General features: G+C 44.6%; 1 protein-coding gene and 1 long non-coding RNA gene across 7 annotated transcripts in view; one reads left to right on the top strand and one right to left on the bottom strand.

Annotated features, from left to right (window-relative positions):
- The window catches only part of LOC137564444 (uncharacterized), a 31186-nt gene extending 4261 nt beyond the window's left edge, over positions 1-26925 (bottom strand). The window contains exons 1-2 of the long non-coding RNA XR_011030596.1: positions 26782-26925; positions 25001-25176 (exon numbers count right to left, since the gene is read on the bottom strand). This is a non-coding gene — a long non-coding RNA (uncharacterized lncRNA). The remainder of the gene's footprint in view (positions 1-25000; positions 25177-26781) is intronic.
- Positions 26926-27253: 328 nt separating this feature from the next.
- MTERF2 (mitochondrial transcription termination factor 2) overlaps positions 27254-27963 on the top strand; it is a 194757-nt gene continuing 194047 nt past the window's right edge. For 5 of the 6 annotated variants that reach the window (XR_011030597.1, XM_068278330.1, XM_068278331.1 and 2 more), the window contains exon 1: positions 27266-27331. The gene's annotated coding sequence lies outside the window, so the exon portion shown is untranslated. Of the gene's footprint in view, positions 27332-27963 lie in introns of all 6 variants that reach the window. The other variant, XR_011030598.1, reaches the window with a different exon arrangement.

The raw sequence follows: 27963 nt of genomic DNA on the forward strand, positions 1-27963 counted from the left end.
ATATCAGCATGAAATCTATCTGGGAGTGGCCTAGCGACATTGCTTCTGTTGCCTGCGAGGCCACCCCCAAATATAAAGTGCCACCCCTGGTGCCCGTGCAGTGTAAATTCTCAACGGTTTGGGGGCGCAACTCCCGGCCTCATTATAATTTTTTTTCATTTATATAGTGCCAGCGTTTTCCGCTGCGCTTTACAAAGCGCAATAAAATGACACGGGGGAACATAGGTACAGGCAAAAATGTACAGCAGAGTCTCAAGTGGTACAAAGATTGCAACAAAAACAGTAAACATCAGGAGGATGACCTTGCTCTTGCGAGATTACAATCTAAAGGGTAGTAGGGGACACACTAGGTAAGGAGACCGGGGGGGGGGGGGGGGTGTAGATGAGGCAGTGAGCCTTTGCCTCTGATTACATTGTGAAGAGATAGGTAAATAGGGGCTATAAAATGTTATAAGCTTGTCTGTATAGGTGTGTTTTACGAGTGCTTTGAAGATGTCCAGGTTTGGAGCATGACGTACAGGCTGTGGAAGAGAGTTCCAGATGAGGGGTGATGCTCGTGTAAAGTCCTGGATGCGAGCATGAGAGGAGGTGATCAGCTTAGAGGCCAGGAGAATTTCTTGGGAGGAGCGAAGGTTGCGGGAGGGACAATATCTAGAGATTAGTGAGGAGATGTATGGAGGGGACGACTCGTGAAGGGCTTTATATGTTAGAGTCAGGAGTTTAAACTGGATCCTCTGGGTAACGGGTTCAAATTTACACTGGACATGGGCAAACGGGGGAGGGGGAGTGGGTGGTGAGGACACATTTTACACTTAAGGAGACAGTGGCCGGGAGTCCGTTGCATACATCTGCTGTTACTATATCTAACTTCGTTGCCGCAGTGCAACCCAATTCACCACGTCGGACCGAGATTTCCCAGCATGCTCAACTGATACATTTGAGCAACTTTGGTTTGAAAAAGATCGAATCATCGATCGGGTAGGCTTGCTCAGCACCGATTTTCATATGATTTGATAAAATTACCGAATTGGATGGTCTATTGGGCTGCAAAATCCCTAGATGTATGGGCACTTTAAAATGTTAGATCTTACAAAGGAAATACAGGTAGTCCCCGGTTAACGAACGAGATAGGGACTGTAGGTTCGTTCTTAACCTGAATCTGTTCCTAAGTCGAGAACATTGTGTGATCTCTGTCCCCTCTACCTCCTCTGTGCCCTCTGTGCCTCCAGTGTCCCCCTCTGTGTCACCTCTGCCTTCTGTACCTACTTATACAAGTTTAAAAGCCATTTTTTTCTTGTAGTTTTTAAGAAAATCGCTAAAAAAAAAAATTCAAAGTCCAAGTTGAAATTTTTTTTTCACTTGTTCCCATGGAAACACAGAATTCATGCCGTTCATATCGGCGGGTCGTTTGTAAGTCGGGCGTTCGTAAGTTGGGGACTACCTGTACTGTATTTCCAAGAGATGTTAATAGATATAAGATTTTGTTTCCTTTCAACCCTCTTCACAAAAACTAGGCTCTCTGAGTCCCTCCAAGTCTATAAATATAAACTCCTATAATTTCACGTCTTGCACCGCTGAAGGGCAAATACCACAAATCAGCGCTGTGCAGGTCGGGATTAATTACACTGTAAATTTAAAGTGACACTAAACCAAGAAAGAATAATATGTGGGCTACTTTCTGCCATCTTATTAATGAATGAACACTGCATGTCACCGACGTGGATAAAAAAAAAAAAAGGTAATGTATCGAGTTCAAATGCTTTGCTCAGATTCAGTGCCCCCCCCCCCCCCTCCCTGGTAGCAACGGTAAAATTCCTGTGCGCTGCCTGCGCATTGCATCTTTACCATACATTCATGCATCAGGCCCATTGGGGGTTATAGAGGTAACTACAGATACAAGCATGCTCACATTCATGAGGGGAGAGGGGTGCTAGAAGGAGACATTAGGGGTTTGGCTTATAATCGGGTCACACATTATTGGGGTTTTTCCTTTTTAGGGGAAAATGTGGGGTTCGGCCTATACTCAGGACAGCTTATACGTATACAGTATATGGTATGCTTCAGGCATGATACTGAACGGGATCAGGGCTGGGTTCATACATGAAATATGACCAGTCCTGTCAGTCTTTGACAGTTGGCATCAGTTTTGTATGACTTGGTTCACACATGCTTGGGGAAATTTGCCTTCTTAAAACAGAAGGAAATTTGCAATAATTCAGCTTTAAGTGAAGATCTGTGGTTACCCACAATGCACCACTACTGAATATGCAAATTATCTCTTTTCGCCCCCGTAAGCCAGACAAGCATCCAGGACCGCTGGTGTATAGCAAGCCTATAGCTTTAAATATTACACAGCCACACCAACCCCACATGCAGACAGCCTGTTTTGGGCTTTTGGTCCTCATCAGTACATGGCAGGGATTGATATGGCTGTATGGGATAGGGCCTTGGACCAGTACAACAGAGTAACCAAGCAGCTCGGGGTGACCCAAACCACTAGGAATGTATAGGGGGATAAAACAGACCGGGAGGAGAGGAGGGGGCTTTCCGGTCACTTTTATCCCCCTATATATTCCTAGTGGTTTGGGTCACCCCGAGCTGCTTGGTTACTCTCTTGGTTCACACATAAATATGTACATTTCCTGTCCATTCCTGTCAGTTTTGTATGAGTTTTCTATGGATTGGTTCACACATAAAAGGTGTACAGTTGTAATCCTGTGAGGTAAAACTGACTCATAACTGACAGGACTGGACTGGACATGTACAGATTTATATGTAAATCGAGCCTTTCTGAGGACGTAATCACAGGAGTGAGGTGGATTTAATAGGTAGTTGGAGTATGCTGTGGAAAAAATTGAAACTGAAATATCACTTTAAAGCGGAGATAAAATAAAAACAATTCTGACTTGTAGACAGGAAAATCATTTTGCGGTATTTTGAACAGAAAACGTTATTGTTTTAATGTGACTGAATTAACGACAGTATATACAGACTAAAGTTGTTATAACCACACCTTATGACTAGGTTTTTTTTTTCTATGGGTAATGCTTGTTTAATGTATGCGTCACCAAAGATCAGCTGTTGGCAGGTGACGTTTGGCAATGGGAATTGCACATGGTTTGCAATATTAAAGGGACTCCAAGTACCTCTCATGGGCATGCCTTTAAGCCAGACGACTTCCAACAAAGTCGTGCTATGACCCCTCTGGTGGAGCCTCTTGCAATGGCCACGCGTGTCACTTCCTCTTCCTGCTTCATTCAGTGATGCACTGCTCTAACAGAGAAGACAGGGGTGACCCGGAAGTTATAACATAGCCAAGATGCCAGCCGCAATTTTTAAATTGAAATCGAACGAAAACTATTTGGTGTAGAGCGATTCAGGCATCAAATGAAAGAGGACAGAGCTATAGAAAGGTATGCATCTTTAAGTACTTTGCAGTACTGGTCGGAGTCTTAAAGGCATGCCCATGAGAGGTGCTCGGAGTCCCTTTAGGCTACTTGCACACCAAGACATTGCGTTAGGTGCTACGTTAAGGTCGCATAACGTGCACCTAACGCAAGGCCTGGTGCTCTTCGATGTGGACGTCAGAGTGAGCCGCGTTGTGCAGCTTACTCTGGCGTCTGTGATGCCGTGATGCGTACTCTTGGACGCATGCGGCATCACGTGGTCCCGCCGGCCAATCGCCGCACAGAGCGGCCGCACCAGGAAGTAAACACTGCACGTCACAACGTGCAGTGAATATTAATTAGTCATGTGCCTGGCCGCTCTCCGCTCCTCCCCAACATGACTGAGCATGTGCAAACAGTCTAACGCGGCTTAAGCCGATGTAACGCTATAGTATGCTGCACTTTCGGAAGAACATGCAGCGTTACATGTAACGCAACGTGGGCAGTGTGAACAGCCCACTTGTGTTACATTGCTGTGCGTTGGGGGAGCGTTACAGGCTGCACTAACGTGCGCCTGTAACGTCCCTGTGTGTAAGCAGCCTTAAGCTGTAAGGTATTTTGTTTTTTTACAAAAAAAAAAAAAAAAAAAAAAAAAAAAAAAAAATCGCATGGCAAGGCATCAGAAATCGCATGGCAAGTTTGTGTCATCGCACTGACTTACATTGCCATGTAATTTCCGCTGCAGAGAAACGTGTGCAATTTCTACCAAGTGTGGTCGCTGTCTAAGCGGTAGGTCTGAGTTATGTTTGGGCAGCTTCGTCCTGGTCTGATAAATAATCCAAAAGGAAACCTAACATCTCTCAACTTGGTGGGCGCTCGACAATCGATAATTATATTTGGATGAAAATTGGTGCCCCCAAGAGCATGCAAGCAATTTTGGGAAAAAATGGTTGCATGTATCAATCGGACATGCTACAAGATGTCGGGCTGTCCTGGTCAATCGGGTGCGAGCGATATCGGGACAAGCGACGAGTGCAACGTAACCCTTGGTGTTGTTTCCCCTAGTGTATAAATGTGCCACCCCCCCACCCCCGGTGTACATTTATAAATCACATGTCCTATGTCGCCCACACATAGCTCACAACTGCCCCTCTTTCAGACGGACTGTTCCTCTTTGGGAACCAAATCCCTCTGTCCCTCTTTTCTCCTCATTTGTCCCTCTTTCAGGGCTGATGTACAGATCTATGTAAGTATATGTATTTCTCTACTGAAAAACTCTACTGACTCTAAACTTTATTCCCATCATTTAAATTGATATATTTCTTTCTATTCTTTTCTATCTAGAATTTCTTTCTATTCTTTCTCTTCTTTCTATTTTTCTTCTGAAATCTTTATGGTATCTGTGACTAGGGGTGTGTCGAGGGCATGACTAGGGGTGTGTCGGGGGCGTGATTAGGGTTATGGCAGGGGTGTGGCTTATGTGTCCCTCATTCTTATCTCAAAAAGTTAGGAGGTATGCCCACAGCATGGTGCCCATCCGTTTTCCGCTTCTTCCTCTTCCATTTGCACCTCACACGCCGCCGGTGTATAGCACGTGTGTGACATCACATGTAAATGGAGGAGATGGAAGCGGAAGAAAAATGGGTACTAACGTGGTGGGCAACATGGGCACGACGTACTGTATAAATGCACACACGGGTGACACATTTATTGACTAGGGGGGCAGTGCTGAGGGGTCAGATGCAGCAGACAGCTGCTTCTTAAGAGATTTCATGCTGAAATCGATTGCGAATGGGAGTGCAGTGTAAAAAACACTTGTGCGATGATTCCCTACGAGAGAGTTCACAGCTGAGCGTTTTGTTTGTTTCCGATCCGCTCAGCAAATCGGTGCCTGTACCATTTTTGAGATGATTCAGCCTCACTGGAAGGTATAGGAAAAACGCAAAACACTCACAAAATTGCTTTGTGCAGCGATTGCATTCACGTTTTTAAGAATAAATACATTGTATTTATTATTTTCCAGGTCAAAGAGTTCACTTCCTGACTTGTGTCAGGGAGTGGATAAAAAAAAAACACTCTGGAAAAGCGCTTAGAAAAGCGATTTTAACAAAAACGCGTCTTACACCCAAGCGCCGGGAATGGCATTAAAAAAGGCGTCAAAAAAACGCCCAACGCGAACGTGATCGGAACGCAATGTGAACAAGGCCTTACTATTAACATTCCATTATTCTTTATTAGTGTTTTACTGTTTTTGAAGTCAGGCAACTTTATCGTCCTCCTTTCCCGATGACATTAGCTAGAACTGTGCAGAATTTTCAGGTCCGAGTAATGTTTGAGCAATTTTATTCCAGTATATAAATAATCCACGAGGATAGCGTAAGCCAAATAATATATGTACACATTTTATAAGGCAAATATATATTTTTTATGTTACACTTTTATTAATTCATACATTCTCCTTCTTTAGCTATGGCTGCTCTACTTTATTCATCTGACTTACAGGAATATTTGCCTTGCAGATGCTGGATCCCAAGTTTAAAGCAAAAAATATGGACCAATTTGCCATCAGTGTTTTAGGGCTTATAAAACAGAATTGGCTTTTATAATATAAAAAGTACAATTCGGATCACTCTCCCCATTTCGTTTACTGGAATGGCTTGACGTGCAGAATGCAACCCAAGTTGTCTACAGAGGGAGGGGGGGATGCAGAGCAGGATCGTCCCCCAGGCAACCCAGGCAGGTGCTTGGGGCCCAGTGGGTGTCAAGGGGCGCACCTGCCACCTTCTCTGACCTCTCTCCACTCCAGCTTACCAAAAGTGCTGGGCATTGATGCAATACAGCACATGCATTGGTTACCTCAGCAACAGCAATTCCCCTCACACACTGCACTGCCTGAGAAACCTTTCTAGCTCCTCCTATTCCTAACAGTTAAGAAGGAAACTGGTGGATAATCCTGCTCTGTTCAGCAAGGGTGGGGGCTTGGCACTTTGTAATCTGTGGCTATGAAGCACTTCTTAATGTGCAGCAGTTTAGGAATGGATTTGCACTTTTCTTAAAGGATACCCGAGGTGACATGTGACATGATGAGATAGACATGTGTATGTACAGTGCCCAGCGCACAAATAACTATGCTGTGTTCCTTTTTTTTTCTTTCTCTGCCTGAAAGAGTTAAATATCAGGCATGTAAGTGGCTGACTCAGTCCTGACTCAGTCCTGACTCAGACAGGAAGTGACTACAGTGTGACCCTCACTGATAAGAAATTCCAACTATAAAACACTTTCCTAGCAGAAAATGGCTTCTGAAAGCAGGGAAGAGATAAAAAGGGGAAAATCTAATCAGTGAGGGTCACACTGTAGTCACTTAATGTCTGAGTCAGGGCTGAGTCAGCCACTTACATACCTGATATTTAACTCTTTGAGGCAGAGAAAGAAAAAAATGAACACAGCATAGTTATTTGTGTGCTTGGCACTGACACATGTCTATCTCATCATGTCACATGTCACTTCGGTATCCTTTAACTGTAGTGCAGTTCTAGAAATCCACGCTAAACTGCCGCTATTAACTAGGAAATAAGAATTTTCTTACTATCATGCAGGACAGTTCACTCAGCTGGTTAGAACTGTTTAACCTCCTGAGGACCGACGTGGCGGCAGCCCCAGGACCGCCTAACGCCGATCGGCGTGCAGTCCTGGGGGCGTGTTTTGCAGGAGATTCTCGGGATGAATGACGGTGCGGAGCGCCACCATCAGACCCCCAGCGGCTATCAAGCTAGGAGACTGTTAGACGGCGAAACCGTCGTCTGATAACAGTGTACAGCGCTGCAATCTGAGGCAACCTGGGGGAGACAAGAGTGATCGGCTGTCATAGGCTGATGCCTATGACAGCTGATCACGGTGATTGGCTGGCGGGCTGGGGAAAAAAGTATAAACAAAAAGAAAACATTTATTAACCTTTTGGGGACCGACGTAGGTTGAATCAACGTCGAGCAGGTGGGGCTACCGTTCTGACTGGACGTTGATTCAATGTCCGCGCTAAAGAACCGTCCCGACGCGATCGTGTGCACCGGAGGGGGAGATGGAGCCTGGAAGGTGAGTGATGGCTGCTGGCGTAAGGGGGGACACTGCCCAGCCAGCCACAGACGGGATCCGGCCGCCTGACCCCCCCAAACGCGTGCACCCCCCTCCACTGCGAAATGCCTGGTCCTTCAGGGGGATTAGATGGCCGGTCCCGAAGTGGTTAAAAAAAATAATCATATAAATATTTATTAAAAAAAAAAAAAACATTGGGGGAGCGATCATCGCCCACCAACAGAGAGCTGAGAGGGGGGGTGGGGGGGGGATAACTTGTGGCTGAGTTGTACGGCCCTGCAGCAAGGTCTTAAAAGCTGTAGTGGTCTATTTAGTGAAAAATGGCCTGGTCTTTAGGGGGGTTTAACACTGCGGTGCTCAAGTGGTTAATCTAAGTCCGGCATCAATGAGATGCTGCGAACATTTGCAACTTCCGACATAACACATATTACTTCCTATTTACCATTTACCCCCCCCCCCCCCCTCCTTTTCTGCCCACCAAAAAAGCTTTCTGTTGGTGGGCTCTGATCCCTGCTGCCATGTTTATTTATTTTATTTTAGATTTATTTATTTATTTTTTGTTTTTTTTAATAAATGTGACCATTTTTTTTCATTTTTTTCCCGCCCCTCCCTCGCCAGCCAATGACAGCAATCGGTTGTCATAGGCATTAGCCTATGAGACCCGATCTCTCTTGTGCCTCCCCAGGGGACAGCCAAGTGACACAGCTGTCCCCAGTACAGCACTGCCGTAGATCGCAGCGCTGTACAGTGTAAATAGACGGCGGCAACAGCGTGCGTGAACCCCTGCAAATCACGTCCCATAGACTTAAAGTGAACCAGAGACGAAGCACCCTCATGTATTTTACCATATATATCAGTGGGAACATTGGAGAAAACACCTACCCTGCTCTCTGTTTCATTATTTACTGTTCAGATTGCTTCTTACCAGACCTGATAAAATCCCCGACTGAGCATTCAGTCTGGCTTTGCTATAATGACTCAGCTATAATGATTCCTGAGCAGAGCCACAAGGGGGCAGGCTTGAGCTTGAAAAGACAGCACAGAAGACAGACTCAGCTATAATGATTCCTGAACAAAGCCAGACTGAATGCTCAGCCAGGGATTTTATCAGGGCTGATAAGAAGCAATCTGAACAGTAAATAATGAAACAGAGAGCAGGATAGGTGTTTTCTCCAATGTTCCCACTGATATATATGGTAAAATACATGAGGGTGCTTCATCTCTGGTTCACTTTAACAGCAATTGGCGTTACGCGGTCCTGGGAGCTGCCATGTTCACGCCAATTGACGTGAGGTGGTCGCTAAGAGGTTAAATTATGGACTTGTAATTAGTGATGGACACAAAACTGAAAAAAATGTACCTTTATTCCAAATAAAAATTTAGTTCCATACATTGTACAAGGGAAATATTTTAAATGTTGCAATAACCGGGACAAATGGGCAAATAAAATGTGTGGGTTGTAATTACGGTAGCACGTATTATTTTAAAACTATAATGGCTAAAAACTGAGAAATAATGAAGTTTTTTCATTTGTTTCTAATTTTTTTCTATAAAAAAATGCAGTTGATATAAAATAATTCTTAGCAAATAGTACCACCCAAAGAAAGCCTAATTGGTGACGAAAAAACAAGATATAGATTGTTTTGTTGTGATAAGTAGTAATAAAGTTATCGGTGAATAAATGGAAGAAGCGCTGACAGGTGAACATTGCTTAGGTTTATTAGGGGAAAAACCCTTGGAGGTGAAGTGGTTAATGAATGGGAACGGCATTCCTATTCATTCATCTCCCCTCTAAGGATCGGCGGCAAGAAAGAGTGCGGGAACGAGCAAGAGTATGTGCCGGCAAAGGAGTGAGTATCTACGTCCCTGCGAGGTAAAGGGGTGTTTTGCAGGGACGTGGACAGGAAGTGGTTAAAGTTCCTCTAAGTAGTTTTAGGGGCTGCAGCAGATGAAATAATCATGAAAAGCCAACAAATCTCCTTCACACAGGATGTTTGTGTCTGTTCCTCCATACACTAATCCTAAACAACACCTATCTTGCCTACAGGCCCTGATTTCTCTGGATCCCAGGCCCCGATTTACCTCACAGGAGCCTATAGGCACAGACGCCCTGGCACCCTAGACTCCGCCCTCCATGAACCTACAAACCCCACCGCACGTGTGCTGGCTGTCCTCCCTTACTTCCCTTGCCCGTCATAGGTAGTTACAGATGTCCCTTTGTATTAGATAGTCAGAAGTACCTCAGTATTAGGTAGCTACAGGTGCCCCTTAGTATTAGATAGTCAGAAGTACCTCAGTATTAGGTAGCTAGAGATGCCCCTGGCTGAAGGGAGATCTCATCAGTGGAATGCCGAGCAAAGGCCGGATTTATATTTTTTGTGCCCCCAGGCCAAGTATGTTTGGCTTCCCCTTTTATGTGCAACAGCTCCCTTCCGTTCCATGTGTAGACCCCCTCTTTCATGTGTAACATCCCTGTACTGTGGCCCCTCTCTTTCATTCACAGCTCCCTTGGGCATAAGTTTCCCCTTTTCATGTGTTGCTCCTCCTCTTTCATATGTAGCAACACCTCTTTCATGCCCAGGCACTTCCCAGGGCTGCAGACGCCCAAGGCCCGGGCCTTTGTGGTCTTTCAAGAGATCCGGCTCTGATGCTGAGAGCTGAGCGAGTAACCGCTTGTTTACACTCTCATCAGGACTCTGCCCAGGGAAGGAAGAAAGGAGGGAGGAAGGGAGGCGCTCGGAAAGGGAAGTGATCGCCTTTCCATCATCAGGCGCCTGTAGGCACAAGCCTACAATGCCTTATGGTAAATCCGGCCCTGCTGAGTCCTGATCAGGAGAACGACAACCCCCGTTGAAAACCTCCTAACGATATTGCAGAAACAGCCTCTGCATGGATCACACGGAAGCCGGGTAACAGCCGCTCTTCTATAACCTCTAAAGTTTCTTTACAAGTTCTCTAGCAGAAGCCATCAGTGATGGAGTGGAAAGCGATCGCCCATATTTCAGTCTGTGGTGTGTAGCAATATTGACAAGCAAGAGATTAAGCAGCAGAAAATGAAATCATTTATTCACATCGGACGCAGCTGCGCAGCAGATGAATGCGGACACCTCGCAAAATTTATGATCGTGCCATTATATGTACATTAAGAGGAATTACACGCTTGTAAGATGGCCGCTGCTAAATGAACTACCTGGGCCAAATTACGCTTCGGCGGGAGATGGCGACTGCCTATATTTTATATCGACAAAACCTTAAGGCTGGAGACGCAAAGTATTGACCAACACCTGCAAGATAATCACTTTCCGCTATGAGGGGAAAAATAACAGACGGAACAAAGCGATATAGCAAAAATACCCGGGAGATAAAAAGGTATGGTGCTTTTAAAGAGGAACTCCAGGGAAAACAATGTCATAAAAAAGTGCTTCATTTTTTACAATAATTATGTATAAATGATTTAGTCAGTTTTTGCACATTGTTAAATCTTTCCTCTCCCTGATTTACATTCTGACATTTTTCACATGGTGACATTTTTACTGCTGGCAGGTGATGTAGCTGCTGCTTGCTTTTTGGGCAGTTGGACCCAGCTGTAAACAGCTATTTCCCACAATGCAATAAGGTTCACAGACAGGAAACTGTCAGGACTATGGTCCTCACCGTTTCCTGTGGGAGGGGTTTCACCACAATATCAGCCATACAGCGCCCCCTGATGATCAGTTTGTGAAAAGGAAAAGATTTCTCATGGGAAAGGGGATATCAGCTATTGATTGGAATGAAGTTCAATTCTTGGTCACGGTTTCTCTTTAAGGCCTAGAACCCACTACAAATCGCTATCGCTAAACGCAATCGCTAGCGTTTTGTACGAGAGGTTTGTAAGCGATTTCATGAGCGATTGCGATAGCGTTTTTAAAAAGTGTCAGCTTTTTGCCAGCGACTGTGTAGGGATTAGAGTTTTTTTATTCCGATTGGTTCTTTCAATTAATTTTAATTTTTTTGCAGTGTGCAGTAATGTCAAAACGCTAGAAAAATCGCTCTGTGTAGGTTTTGACGCGGGATTACGCCAGCGTTTAGATACTTTACATTGCAGAAACGGTAACACTAACCGCTAAAAATGCTGCATGTCCTGCGTTTGTGATTTTGGTAATCGCAATCGCTCCAGTGGAATTTGGCCCATCCATTAACATTAGCTGAGCGTTTAGGGAAATCGCTAGCATTTTGAAAAGCTCCCTAAACGCTCAGAAAATCGCTCTAGTGGGTTCCAGCCCTAAAAGTTTATCTCAGATCCACTTTAAAGTACCCCTGAATCGGGCTAAATATGATAAACTCATTGTTTCTGTTTAAATTCATGTGCTATGACATGCCTCACAGCACCTTGCTCCCCCTTCAGCACCCCCCACCCCCTGTTCTGCTCAGTCGAAATATTCGACTTGAGCAGAACGTCGATTATGGGCTAGGAGGAAGTGTCCCTACTTCCTCTTCTCTGCCCGTCCTTAACTCCGCCCCCTGCACTCGCTGCTTATAGTTCCCGATGTCAGTACCGCACACAGCGTGCAGGGGAGCAGCGGTGTGTGTGGGCTTGTCATATCTGAAGTCAGAATGATAGTGTACTAATATACACTGTCATTCTGACTTCAATTATCACTAGCCCGCACACAGCGCTGCTCCCCTGCACGCTGTGTGCGGTACTGACATTGGGAACTATAAGCAGCGAGTGCAGGGGGCGGAGTTAAGGACGGGCAGAGAAGAGGAAGTACGGACACTTCCTCCTAGCCTAATCCAAAAGAGTCAGTGCAGCGGGCTATAGAGGGGGAACTGGAGGGGGAGGAGGATTGTGCTGTGACATGTCACAGCAGAATAAAAAAAAATCACATTAAAAATGTACATTGTTCAAAACCCCATTCAGGGGTACTTAAAGACACCTCAAGTGTAGACTGAGGAATCTGCATCTTGATTTCCGTGCGTTTTTCTGGGGGCAGCTACCTATCTAACCTATGCTGGGGGCAGCTACCTATCTAACGTACACTAGGGGGCAGCTACGCTGGGGGAAGCTACCTATCTAACCTATACTGGGGGCAGCTACCTATCTAACCTACACTGAGGGCAGCTGCCAGCTACTTATCTAATTTACACTGGGGGCAGCTACCTATCTAACCTACACTGGGGGCAGCTACCTATCTAACCTACACTCGGGGCAGCTACCTATCTAATCTATACTGGGGACAGCTACCTGTTTAACCTATACTGGGGGAAGCTACCTATCTAACCTACACTCGGGGCAGCTACCTATCTAATCTATACTGGGGACAGCTACCTATCTAACCTACAATGGGGGCAGTTACCTATCTAATCTATACTGGGGACAGCTACCTATCTAACCTATACTGGGGGAAGCTACCTAGCTAACCTACACTGGGGGCAGCTACCTATCTAACCTACAATGGGGGCAGTTACCTATCTAATCTATACTGGGGACAGCTACCTATCTAACCTATACTGGGGGAAGCTACCTAGCTAACCTACACTGGGGGCAGCTACCTATCTAACCTACAATGGGGGCAGTTACCTATCTAATCTATACTGGGGACAGCTACCTATCTAACCTATACTGGGGGAAGCTACCTAGCTAACCTACACTGGGGGCAGCTACCTATCTAACCTACGCTGGGGGAAGCTACCTATCTAACCTACACACTGGGGGAAGCTACCTATCTAACCTACACTGGGGGAAGCTACCTAGCTAACCTACACTGGGGGCAGCTACCTATCTAACCTGCGCTGGGGGAAGCTACCTATCTAACCTACACACTGGGGGCAGCTACCTATCTAATCTATGCTGGGGGAAGCTACCTATCTAACCTACGCTGTGGGAAGCTACCTATCTAACCTACGCTGTGGGAAGCTACCCATCTAACCTATACCAGCCAGCCAAAGACAAGACAGAAGCCAGGTGAGCGGCTTATATATGTGAAATGCTGCCTATTGAATATGTTTAAGTTACGCCACTGCTATGTTCAGGCACATTCGGCCCCACCTTTGGCCACGCCCACTTTATTTGGCATAACCACGCCCATTTTTCCACAAACACATTACCTCTTGGTACCCAGGGGTGCCCCGGAACTGGTAGCAGGCCAGCCCGCCCAGCAGAAAGCCAGTACTGCCAGCACAGAATCCAGGTAACTCTGCCTAGTTATGTTTTAGGCCTCTTTCACAGTGCAACGTTAAAGTCACACGTTAAAACAACATTTAACGCAGAATAACTCACTGCAATGAAAAATCAATGCCCCATTCACAGTGCACATGTTGTGTTGGTGACTAACGCTGCACGTTAAGTGAAAGTGCTGCATGCTGTGGGTTATACACGTTGTTAGCTGCGTTGGACTGTTTGCACATGCTCAGTAATGACTCGGAAACATACTTTTCATTGCCTGTATGTTCTACTGTATGCGACCGTAACGGAGCATTAAGTTGCGTTGTGACTTTTTTGGGGGCATTGTGTTGTAATTTGCGTTGCGACTTTAATTTAGCATCAAAACGCAACGTCCTACTGTGAAAGAGGCCTAAGTGACACTGAATATTTATGCGATACGCTGCATTTTTGTTTTGTATTAACCATTTCAGCCGCCCGGATGTGATCCTCACGACCAGGCGGCTGCTCTGCTGCGGTGCCGCACTTCGGCGCACGATCGCGGGTGCGCCCCCGTGCTGTCCCCCGGTAGCCCTGGGATCAGTGTATGGGAACATGGTTCCCGATCACCGATTCGTGTCCCCAGCAGAAAAACCGAAGCGCTCTTACTAGAGGCTTCAGTCTTTCTGCACAAAAAAGTTTCCCCATCCGCCTTGTGCTTCCGGTTAGCGAGAAGCACAAGGAGGGAAAAAAACACTCATGTGGCCAAATAGTAAAACTACATCTACAAACATTTTACATACCATTTTACACATATTCTAACATTAAAAATTAACTGTTTATTTCCCAACACCAAAAAATTACCATAAATAGTTACCTAAGGGTCAGAACTTTTTAAATATGCATGTGAAGGGGGTATACTGCGAACAATGTTTAAATTATAAGCTTGTAAATAGTGATGGACGCAAAACGGAAAAAATGCACCTTTATTTCCAAATAAAATATTGGTGCCATACATTGTGATAGGGACACAATTTAAATGGTGTAATAACCAAGACAAACGGGCAAATAAAATACATAGGTTTTAATTATGGCAGCATGTATTATTTTAAAGCTATAACGGCCGAAAACTGAGAAATAAATGTTTTCTTTCAATTTTTTCTTAATATTCCTGTTAAAATGCATTTATAAAAAAAATAATTCTTAGCAAAATATACCACCCAAAGAAAGCCTAATTAGTGGCGGAAAAAAACAGATATAGATCAATAAATTGTGATAATTAGTGATAAAGTTTTTAGCGAATGAATGGGAGGTGAAAATTGCTCTGATGCATAAGGTGAAAAATCCCCGCGGGCTGAAATGGTTAAATGAGGGGGGTTCATCCAACCTTTTGCTGGCCAGGCCTACTTAGACCGCTGTTAAGTTCATGTACGTTTGGCTCCACCCACGACCACACCCACATTCTGGCATGTGGAGTCGACACACCCATTTTCCGTCTGGAGTGCCCAAAAGTGTCCCAGATCTCTTAGGATCCTAGCAACGCCCCTGCTTCAGAACCAGGCCTGTACACATAATATATGTCGGTAATTTAAACCCACATCATTGTCTCTGGGAAAGAAGAGCGATATGACTATTTCTGCTTAATGCCACTAAATTGAAATTAGAGGATGTTGAGAGGGTGATTAATCCTTTAATTCAGTGCAGACTTGAGGGCTTAACTCTATGACTAGTCTGCGCAGTCGATCATTCTGCTCGCAGTATTGAATTACCATCCACGTTCCCAGAGACGCGTGATAAATCGCAGCCTGAAATTCCCACTGGTGGAATAGCTGATGAGATTGAGGTGGATTGTTCTATTCCCGGGACACTAAACTGACAACAACAGCACCAAGGGTTTTAATATATATTTTTTATTTATTTGTTTTATTTTTTTTTCTGGATCATCAAGACCAGAATCCAGCAGTGGATTACATTTTTTAACTGTTTTTTAATGCAGAACCTAAAGAGGAACTCCAGTGAAAATAATGTAATTAAAAAAGTTGTTCATTTTTACAAGAATTATGTATAAATGATTTAGTCAATGTTTTCTCATTGTAAAATCTTTTCCTGATTTACATTGTGACATTTATCACATGGTGACATTTTTACTGCTGGCAGGTGATGTCGGCGGAAGGAGATGCTGCTTGCTTTTTGGCAGTTGGAAACAGCTGTGAACAGCTGATATTTCCCACAATGCAATAAGGTTCACAGACAGGAAACTGTCAGAACCATGGTCCTGACATCACACTGTGGGAGGGGTTTCACCACAATATCAGCCATACAGCGCCCCCTGATGATCAGTTTGTGAAAAGGTAAAGATTTCTCATGGGAAAGGGGGTATCAGCTACTGATTGGGATGAAGTTCAATTCTTGGTCAGGGTTTCCTCTTTAAAGCACAGCTATCATGAAAAACTGTAAAATTTCAAATGCATGTGAATCCATATGTATAAAGCATACATTTGTTCCAGCGTAGAATGCACTATAATTTATTTTTTCCCTACCTCACTGTCGCTTAGAGTAGGCAGTAAAAATCAGATGGATCTGACAGGATTTGGACTACTCCATTTCCTCACTGGGGGATTCCCAGGATTGTCTTTATTTTCAAAAGCACTTACTGAAGGGCGATTGTTCAGTCCAACTGCCAAAATAGCATGCAAGCCAGTAGGGAGGCCGGCCGCCATTCTTATAAATGAGAATTTCTGATCGCTCAAACGATTTTTCGCTAGCAACTGGACCGTTAGTGGCCACATTCAGGGTCCTGGGGTGCAGACAGGTTCTCTTCAGTGTAGCCGTCATGCAGCCAATCACTTGTCACATGACATGCAGTGTTGAGAGTGAGAGCCGCTAGGTGATTGGCTGCAGGGTGGTTACACTGAAGAGGAACTGAGAGGATGTGAAGAGGATCTGTCTGCCTGCTCTACTCTGCAAACTCTGTGAAGACCGGAGGGATTTGCAGGAAGTTGATAGCTGCACACACACAAGGAGAGGTGGAGGCCAACAGAATTATATGGGGTGGCCCGGGAGGGTTAAGGAGGTGAAAATATTAATTTATAGATTATTTAGTCAGTGTTTGGCCATGTTAAGATCTTTCCTCTCCCTGATTTACATTCTTAAATGTATCACTGGTGGTGACATCTTTAGTCCTGTCAGGTGATCTGTACGGAATGTGTGTTACTGAGAGTTCTATGCTGCTTGCTTGGCAGTTAGAAAAAGCTGTTATTTCCCACAATGCAACAAAGTTCACAGGCAGGAAACTGTCAGGACCATGGCCATGACATCCCACTGTGGGAGGCGTTTCACCACAATATCAGCCATATAGATGTACCTGATGATCTATTCGAGAAAAGGCAAAGATTTCTATTTTTCGAAAGGGTGTATCACCTACTGATTGGGATAAAGTTCGATCCTTGGTTACAGTTCCTGGATATGGATAGGGTAAACTATAAATCCAGCCCTGGTTAGGATGGGTACATATTATTATTATTTAGTATTTACAGACTGACATCTTAAAGAGGAACTCCAGTAAAAAAAAATGTAATAATAAAAGTGCTTCATTTTTACAATAATTATGTATAAATGATTTAGTCAGTGTTTGCCCATTGTAAAATCTTTTAAATCCCTGATTTACATTCTGATATTTATCACATGGTGACATTTTTACTGCTGGCAGGTGATGTAGCTGTTGCATGCCTTTTTGGCAGTTGGAAACAGCTGTAAACAGCTATTTCCCACAATGCAATGAGGTTCCCAAACAGGAAACTGCCAGGAGTACCACAGTCCTCAGAGTTTCTTGTGGGAGGGGTTTCACCACACTATCATTCGCACAGCGCCCCCTGATGGTCTGTTTGTGAAAAGGAATAGATTTCTCATGTAAAAGGGGGTATCAGCTACTGATTGGGATAAAGTTCAATTCTTGGCCGGAGTTTCTCTTTAAGCAGCACTGTACAGAGTATATTGTCTTGTCACTTAACTGTCCTTCAGAGGAGCTCACAATCCAATCCCTACCGAAGTCCTATGTCTATGTATGTATCGTAGTGTAGGGCCAATTTAGAGGGAAGCCAATAAACGTATCTGTATGTTTTTGGGATGTGGGAGGAAACCGGAGTGCCCGGAGGAAGCCCACACAGACATGGGGAGAGCATACAAACTCCGTGCAGATAGTGTCCAGGCTGGGATCCAAACCAGGGACCCGGCGCTGCATATGTATGTATGTGACACATTAGACACTCAGAAAGCTGCATCCATCACCATTACCAGGTGCATTATTACACTTATCTGACAAGTTCCTCATTCTTAACCACAAACTGAATGGATATAATGCCTGTAGGATGGATAAAGGAATATTAGCTGCCGAGTGCAATCAGCAGCAAGACAGTGGGGCAGATGAATCATCACCAGTGCCATGAAAACTGGAGGAAAAGTAGCATAAAAATAGAGCGGGGGGTTCAGATCCCGGAATCTGAGTATTTAGAGTGTTTAGCATGTCTAATTCCCCCTCATCACAAGTTGTAATTTGATCTCTCCCCGTGTCAGCTGACAGACATGGCAGATAAGGGAGATAAGCTCATTTGAAAGCACAGGATGTTGACAATATGTCTGCTTCCATGAAAGCAGGAAGTCGAAGCACTGCAGATTTATTGCAGGATTTGTATCAGCTGTAACAAAGAAATGTTTCTTCTTTAAAGGTTATTACACTGTTGTGTATCTTTTAGAGCAGAGAAAAAGTTCTGAGTTCAGGTCCGCTTTAAAGGGGAACTGAAGAGAGAGGTATATGGAGGCTGTCATGTTTATTTCCTTTTAAGCAATACCAGTTGCCTGGCAGCCCTGCTGGTCTATTTCTCTGCAGTAGTATCTGATTAAAACCAGAAACAAGCATGCAGCTAGTCTTGTCAGATCAGACTTATAAGTCTGAATCACTGAAACACCTGATCTGCTGCATGCTTGTTCAGGGGCTATGGCTAATAGTATTAGAGGCAGAGGATCAGCAGGGCTGCCAGGCAACTGGTATTGTCTAAAAGGAAATAAACATGACAGCCTCCATATACCTCTCTCTTCAGTTCCCCTTTAAGTGAAAAAAAAAAAACCTGATGAGGTAAACAAATGTATCTATCCTCCTACTCCTAAAAATGACTTTTAGGTATCCCACAGTTGTGTGTTATGTTTCAAAACTTAGTAGATTCATTGGTTTATTTCAGCTCAATGACACGGTCTGTCCCATGTCTCAGAGAGCTAAAATCTTTTAACTATTGACCCTTTCTATTACTATCCATTTTCTGCTAGGAAAAGAGTTTTATGGCTGAAATTCATTATCAGTTAGCGTTTACCCTATAGTCTGTCCAGATCCTGACTGGAGAGAAACTGTCACTTGCATACCTGATGTTTAACTTTTTCAGGCAGAGAAAAAAAAAGCACCCCAGTATATTCAATTGTGTGCTATGCACTGAACATACACATGTCTATCTCATCACGTCACTTAAAGGATACCAGAGCTCAAAATGTTTTTAGAAACGGGGAAGAACAGGCATATACTACAACCTGTGCTGACGCCCACTCCTCCCCCCGTTCTCCTATCTGTCCCCTGTAGCTCACCTAAAAGTGTCCAGTATGACCAGTAGCTCATACCTCCCAACTTTTTGAGATAAGAAAGAGTGACACTTAAAGGACAACTGAAGAGAGAGGTATATGGAGGCTGCAATGTTTATTTCCTTTTAGGCTTCTTGCACACCAAGACGTTGTGTTAGGTGGCACGTTAAGGTCGCATAACGTGCACCTAACACAACGTATGGTGCTGCAAAAGCCGACGGTAGAGTGAGCCGCGTTAGGCTGCTCGATGCCCATAATATCTCCCAGAGTGGCGCTGATTGGCCAGCGGGACCACGTGATGCGGAGCGAGACACTCCGCATCACGTGGTCCCGCCGGCCAATCAGCGCCCGCCAGTGCAGTGAATATTAAGTAGCCATGTGCGCGGCTACTGTAGCTGGCTCTCCCCGCCTCCTCCGCCCCCCACTGCGCATGTGCAAACAGTCTAACGCGGCTATAGCCGCTCCAACGCCGTAGCATGCTGCACTTTGCACAGAACGTGCAGCGTTACATGTAACGCAACGTGGGCTGTGTGAACAGCCCACTTGTGTTACATTGCTGTGCGTTGGGGGAGCGTTACAGGCGCACTAACGTGCGCCTGTAACGTCTTGGTGTGCAAGCAGCCTTAAGCAATACCAGTTGCCTGGCAGCCCTGCTGATCCTCTGCCTCTAATACTATTAGCCATAGCCCCTGTACAAGCATGCAGCAGATCAGGTGTTTGACATTTTTGTCAGATCTGACAAGATTAGCTGCATGCTTGTTTCTGACGTTATTCAGATACTACTGCAGATAAATAGACCAGCAGGGCTGCCAGGCAACTGGTATTGATTAAAAGGAAATAAATATGGCAGCCTCTGTATACCTCTTACTTCAGTTCCCCTTTAAGCCACACCTATGCCACACCTCTAACCACACCCCCAAAACATACTTAGTTACACCTACCATAAGAATTTGGAAAGAAATACAATTCAAGCCACACTGGTCCTTTCAATGCTGGTCCATTATCCTACTAACATTTGAAAATAAAAAATATATCAATTTAAAGTTTAGGAATAAAATTTAGAGTCAAACACATTTTTTTAGTAGATAAAACACATATATTTACACCGATCTGCACATGAGTCCTGACAGAGGGACTAATGACGGAGAACGAGGAAAAGGGGATTGGGTTCCCATAGAGGGACAGTTGAGAGCAATGGTAGCTGTAATGCGATTGTGATTTCTAACAGGGCTATGGAGTCGAGGAGTCGGAGCAATGTTGGGTACCTGGAGTCGGAGGTTTCATAAACTGAGGAGTATTTTTGTATCAAATCCACAGCCTTGGTAAGTAAAAAATGGTATGGTGTGTGGCCACCTTTATAAATATCTGTTCAATTTAAGAATTGCAATCAATTTTTCTGACTGATTGTAACATTTCACAAATATGACCAATGTACCCCACACCTATGTTCAGTTTTTCCCCAATTATGATAAAAATGATTGGAAACTGAGAAAATTGCTAGGGTGTGTTTATTAATAAATTAACAATCCAACACACACCATACAATCTTTAGTAGAAATTGAAGAGAAATATCTGGCATTCCGGATCGATTTAAATCGAAAAAAAACGGGAAATCCGATCGGATTTTTCAGTCGAATGAAAAAAAAAAGCTTTAGATTTTTTCTGGAGATCTGATCGTTTTTATTGAATTGCCGTAAAATCGGATCATTTTATTGTATCGTGTGTGGCCACCTTAAGACTAATAAGTCTAACACACACCATACAAGCTTTAAGGTGGCCACACACCATACAATAAAATGATCCGATTTTATGGCAATTCGATAAAAACGATCAAATCTCCAGAAAAAATCTAAAGCTTTTTTTTTTTCATTCGACTGAAAAATCCGATCGGATTTCCCGTTTTTTTTCGATTTTTATCTATCCGGAATGCCAGATATTTTTCTTCAATCCAATCATTTTTATCATAATTGGGAAAAAATTAAACATAGGTGTGTGGTACATTGGTCATATTTTTGAAATGTTACAATCAGTCAGAAAAATTGATTGCAATTCTTAAATTGAACAGATATTTAAAAAATTGTATAGTGTGTGGCCACCTTTAGAAAGATTGAAGAAAAATAACTGGCATTCCGGATCGATAAAAATCGAACAAAACGGGAAATCCGATCAGATTTTTCAGTCGAATGAAAAAAAAGCTTTTGATCTTTTTCGGGAGATCCGATCATTTTTATCGAATTGCCATAAAATCGGATCATTTTGTTGTATTGTGCGTGGCCACTAAGGAGTCGGAGTCGAGGAATCGGAGCCATTTTGGGTACCTGGAGTCGGAGTTGGTGGTTTCATAAATTGAGGAGTTGGAGTCGGATAATTTTTGTACCGACTCCACAGCCCTGATTTCTAAGCGGAGGCCAATATCTCAGGCTGTAGACGCAGGGTGACACTATATTCTTACTATGCAGCTGTTGTTTTACATTGGAAGCAATAAGACACTCTCGCCATTGTCACTGCACTGCTGTGCATAATTCATGGAACTCCTGCTAGAAAATCAATTACGCAGTTGGGACCAGAAGGATGCCACTATAAGTGGTGTATTGCCTTCCCCTGTCCCGCCAGTGCTGGTAACTGTCACCGCGCTGCCATTAATAATGCATGACTTAGACGAGCCCCGTGCAGCATGTCCCCTCGTTCATAGAGGGCTCTCTCTTGTTTTGGCACATTGGAGTCATTAGAGGTGTCGGGCAGCGTGTCAATGAAAAAGACATTAACATCTGGCAAGGTATAAAAATATCAGCTCGTCTTCCCCCGATCTCCGTCCGCGGGCGTTTAATCCCAGACAGAAAGTCAATAGCCCCCCTCCTGTTCTCTCTCGTACCCTTCTGAGCTGTGTTCTGATAGATGCATTATACTACAGCATAATTTCACCTCTGAGTTATGTCATCGCAAACAAGAAACAGCACGCAAAGTTGTACTAAGCTAAAATAACTAAAATATGGCCAGAGAATAAAAAGCAGCACCCTAAAGAACTTATTATTATGACAGGATGGGGGAGCAGGTGGTGCCTAGTGGCCTCTACCCTCCCCTATGCAGTTCCCAGGTGCCTAGTGCCCCCCCTCCCTCCCCTATACAGTTCTCTGGTGCCTAGTGCTCCCTCTCCTATACAGTTCCCTGGTGTCTAATGGCCCCTCCCTCCCCTATACAGTTCCCTGGTGTCTAGTGCCTCCTCCCTCCCCTATACAGTTCCCTGGTGTCTAGTGGTCCCCTTCCTCCCCTATACAGTTCACTGGTGTCTAGTGCCTCCTCCCTCCCCTATACAGTTCACTGGTGTCTAGTGCCCCCTCCCTCCCCTATACAGTTCCCTGGTGTCTAATGGCCCTCTCCCTCCCCTATACAGTTCCCTGGTGTCTAGTGGCCCCATCTCTACCTTATACAGTTCCCTGGTGTCTAGTGGCCCCCCTTCCCTCTCCTATACAGTTCCCTGGTGTCTAGTGCCCCCCTCCCTCCCCTATACAGTTCCCTGGTGTCTAATGGCCCTCTCCCTCCCCTATACAGTTCCCTGGTGTCTAGTGCCTCCTACCTCCACTGTACAGTTCCCTGGTGTCTAGTGTCTCCTCCCTCCCCTATACAGTTCCTTCCTATACAGCTTTCCTGGTGATCTAGGGCTTCACTGGTGATCTACAGTGGGCCAAACACAATGCTAAGTGGGGAAACCACTTGTGGGCCAAATGTGATGGGGGCTGGAGTTTGACATGTATGCACTGGAGGAAGTGCGTGTCAGAGAGGTAAGCTGCTTCCATATTCACCCCAGGCCTGGGGGGGGAATTGGCAGGCGGCAGTGCTACGATTTTCCAAAATTGAACATTTGTCTGCAGTGTGTGACCAGGTAATAGACCTCTCTCTGATCAGATTAGATCGGAGAGAAATGTATCTAACGATCAATCTGGCAGTTATCGAGTAACATACCTTTCCATTATCTCTTGATCACCCACATCCCCCCAGCACTTAGGGCTTGTTTACACCTAGGGGGGTTTTGCGAGGTTTTTTTTTAGCACCGTGGATTTTTAAAAACGCCTTGAAATCGCTAGTGCAATGAATCCTTATGGGACAGTACATATCAGCGTGTTTCCTCTGCTTTCTGCTCAGCAAAGTGCTGCATTTACCCTTTTTGGGGCGATTTTGCTACAATGGAAGGTATAGGAAAAACGCAAAACGCTCACCAAATCAATTTATCCGGCGTTTATGCAGCAATTGCCTTCACGCTTTTAAGAATAAATACATTGTATTTATTTTTTTCTGGGTCAAAGAGTTCACTTCCTGACTTGCATTCTGTTTTAAGAAGGCAATTACACCAAGCTGACTTGCATCAGGAAGTGAAAAACTAAATAGCTCTGCAAAAGCGCTAAACAGAAAATAGTAGCGCGCAGTGGAGTGCTCGGTGGGGGAAAAAAAGTGCAAAAAAATGAAAATCGCTAGCGGCAGTGATTTTGATTTTACATGTGAACAAAACCTTACCGTACTACTATCGGGGGTTGAGGTGGGTGGACATAGGATTCGAAAGGATTAAACAAGTCAGGTAAAATGTAAACTGGTATCTTGCCTAGGGATCCATTGTAGACAGATGTGTTCTTTATGCAGGGCCGGATTTGGACATTTTACTACCCAAGGCCCACTGTCACCAACCCTGCCCTTGGAGGGAGCACAGCACAGGTTGCAGGAGCACAGGACCAGTGCTCCACTGTGGAAGCAAGGCAGCCAGAGACTGGGTTTGTGACTGATGCAGTTTACACTTGGCAGTTTAACTGCCTTAGTGTACCAGAGCAATGCCCGCCCCTTGCTTCCTGGAGCCCTAGGCCATGGCCTTTGTATCCTTGTCTTAAAGAGAAACTCCGACCAATAATCGAACTTTATCCCAATCAGTAGCGGATACCCCCTTTTACATGAGAAATGTATTCCTTTTCACAAACAGACCATCAGGGGGCGCTGTATGACTGATATTGTGGTGAAACCCCTCCCACAAGAAGCTCTGAGTACCTACTCCTGGCAGTTTCCTGTCTGTGAACCTTGTTGCATTGTGGGAAATAGCGGTTTACAGCTGTTTCCAACTGCCAAAAAAGCATGCAGCAGCTACATCACCTGCCAACAGTAAAAATGTCACCATGCGATAAATGTCAGAATGTAAATCAGGGATTTAAAAGATTTTACAATGGGCAAACACTGACTAAATCATTTATACATAATTATTGAAAAATTAAGCATTATCATATATTATTTTCACTGAAGTTCCTCTTTAAATCACGTCTTTAAAGGGAACCTTAAATGAGAGGGATATGGATGTTTCCTTTTAAACAATACCAGTTGCTTGTCAGTCCTGCGGATCTCTTTGGCTGCAGTAGTGGCTGAATCACACACCTGAAACAAGTATGCAGCTAATCCAGTCTGACTTCAGTCAGAGCACCTGATCTGCATGCTTGTTGAGGGGCTGTGGATGAAAGCATTAGAGACACAGGATCAGAAGGAGAGTCAGGCAGCTGGTATTATTTTAAAAGGATAAATCAATATCCTTCTCAGTTTAGGTTCCCTTTAGGGAGATTGCACAGGGTAGCAGCAACTGGTGAAAAAAAAGCTTTACTTGTGCATCACAATGGGATAACAGCAACACAGCAATCCGACATAGTGGAAGAGCAAACTACAAACCACAATAGAGTAGAGTGTCATAACAACACATAACACTGAACATGCACATTAAAGTAAAAAAGAAGCAGCACTGAAAAAAAGAGTTACTCACCCATGGAGAGGGAACACTTTTGATTTTGTACAGCCTTCCCAGTCCCGTTTCTGAGCCCTCGGCCCCATTGCTGTCACTCTGTTGAACGGAGCCCAGTTCGCAGACCTTGAGAACCACCTTTCAGCACACTGGCCCCTCTAGGCTCGTGGCCAGTGTGCATAGTGCTAAATCCATCCCTGGGTGGAAGAGCAATAGGTTATGTTCACATCTCTGCACCTTTAGTATTTAGATTTGTACACACTGCAAGCACTATAATGGAGTGAGGAGACCTGGGCCAGGGGATGGGACAGCAGAAAAGGACCTCAAAAGCAAGGCTAAAAAGGGACATTTGGCTACGAAGTTGTTCCTTGTAAGTGAATCAAAATGTATTGTCTACATACCTCTCAACTTTCTGAGATAAGAAAGAGGGACACCTTAAAGAGAACCCGAGGTGTGTTTGAAGAATGTGATCTGAATACAGGGGCTGGATCTGCCTATACAGCCCAGCCTCTGTTGGTATTCCAAACCCCCCTAATGTCCCCCTGCACTCTGAAATCAGACAAAGATCACAGCCGTGCTGTGCAGCTGTGTTTACATGGCTGTGTTTACATCTGTAGTGTCAGTCTCAGCTGCTCCCCCGCCTCCTGCAGAGCTCCGGTCCCTGCCCCCCTCCCTTCCCTCTAATCAGCGAGGAGGGAAGGGAGGCAGGCGGGGACCGGAGTTCTGCAAGAGGTGGGGAGAGCAGCAGACTGACACTATAGAGAAAAACACAGCCGCTGCCACACACTGTGTGTCGACAGCAGGGCTGTGATTTATGAGGGAATGCAGAGTGCAGAGGGACCTTAGGGGGGTTTGGAATACCAACAGAGGCTGGGCTGTATAGGCAGATCCAGCCTCACTATGCAGATCACATTGTTCAAACCCAGCTCGGGTTCTCTTTAAAGGGAACCCAAGGTGGGAGGGATATGGAGGCTGCCATATTTATTTCCTTGTAAACAATGCCAGTTTCCTGGCAGCCCTGTTGATCTTTCGGCATGTAGTGTCTGAGTCAAAACCCTGGAACAAGCATTCCGCTAATCCAATAAAACCTGAGTCAGAGCACCTGATTTGCGGCAATGCTTGTTCAAGGTGGCTTAAAGTATTAGAGATATCTAGGATCACCAAGACTGCCAGGCAACTGGTATTGTTTAAAAGGAAATAAATATGGCAGCCTCCATATCCATCTCACCTTGGGTTCCCTTTAAGACACACCCCTGTCACACCCCTAGTCATGCATACCACAGAGAATCCTTGAGCAAAATAATGTAGTATTATAATTCATACCACACTGGTTCCCTCTCTCATCATTAGGTTTCCCGAATATTAACATTTGGAAATAAGAAATGTATCAATTTAAAAGATGTGAATAAAGTTTAGAGTCAATTAAACACATTTTTAGTAGAAAAATACAGATCTTCACAAAGATCCCTACATCAGTCCTGAAAGAGGGACAAATGAGGAGGAAAGAGGGACACGGGGACTGGGTTCCAAAAGAGGGACAATTGTGAGCTATATTGTCTAGGCTAGGAATACAGCATTAAAGCCAGGAAACCAGTATTTATTTTCCCTGAAGTATATCAGTAAAACAGATGATCAATACGATGCTATTTGTCCCTGTCTTGCATGCACATTTATTGCAGATTGTATTCTGGCTGGAACTGATCTAGTCCAAATCAGCATGTAGTGCATTTGATTGGCTGAGTCACAAATTGCATTCAAGTCAGAAATATTAGCCTCTCATTGCCATAACAACCGATTCTCACCCAATAAAGCTCTAGGCAAGAATGAACAACACTGAAAAGTTCCTCTATTCTAGTTCAGCCACTGACCAGTGTGACCAGTGTGACCAGTGTGACCAGTGTGACCAGCGTGACCACTGTGAGAGGAACAAGTGATGATCTGAACTCAGAACTCCCAGCATCACATGACCTTCTGCAGCCAGTCACAGCACAGGCAACCTGAAGTAGCGACAGCCATATTTGTAAAGGGAATCACTTATGTAAATTAAAAAAAGGGGAATTTAGAAAATAAAACAACTCAATTGTACCCTAAAACGTCTTGTAAGTGAAGTAAAAAAAAGTATTTATCACATAATTTTCTTTTTAAGTTTGCATAAGCTTTCTTCACTTCTGGTAACGCGCAATGCACCTCGGGACTTGTAGTGTAAATGTCCCTCCGGGCTAAGAAGCAGCCTCCTCCAGAAACTACACTTCCCAGAGTGGCTAGAAGGAGTTTCAAGCAATTAGCCAACCTCAGCAGCGTGTGTGCGGTGACAGTGGAGGGAGACGGCTGGGGAGGCAGAGTGCAGAGCAGGTAATACAAGGGAGCGCAGCAGGGTCACCTCCTCAGCATGTGCTGCTTTCATATACATGCTCCAATGTCATGTAATGTACTCCTGAAATACAACCCTTCACCATTAATGTTTTCCTTTGGGCACTACCTCCTATATCCTAATTACATACTGATTATTATGTGTTTATATTTCTCTGACACCTTCTGCAGCACTTTACAGAGTACATAGTCATGTCTCTGACTGTCCTCAGAGGAGCTCACAATCTAATCCTACCATAGGCATAGTCTAATGCGGAGCAGTGCTTTTCAGCGCTGCTAGATTTGGGCGCAGCCGGCGCCTCCATAGACTTCAATAGGAATCACTCCTATTGAAGCGCTCAGTGAGTAACGTCGGCTCCGCCAGAAGACGGAGCCGAGGTTGCTTAAAAACATAATAATTCGGCCTCCAGCAATCGCTGGAAGCCGAATTATTTCATTCCCCCACTATCCATGTCGGCCTGGAGGGGGAATAGTAATTAAATCGTCCCGGACTTGTGCAGAAGCAGGATCAGCTATATACCGCTGTATCCTGCGCCCAAGTCTACCGGCGCCGATTTGAAATGTACTCAGTCTAATGTCCTACCATGTTATTATTCAGGGCTGTGGAGTCAGAG

The sequence above is a fragment of the Hyperolius riggenbachi genome, chromosome 3 (assembly GCF_040937935.1).
Source record: "Hyperolius riggenbachi isolate aHypRig1 chromosome 3, aHypRig1.pri, whole genome shotgun sequence".
Lineage (NCBI taxonomy): Eukaryota > Metazoa > Chordata > Amphibia > Anura > Hyperoliidae > Hyperolius > Hyperolius riggenbachi.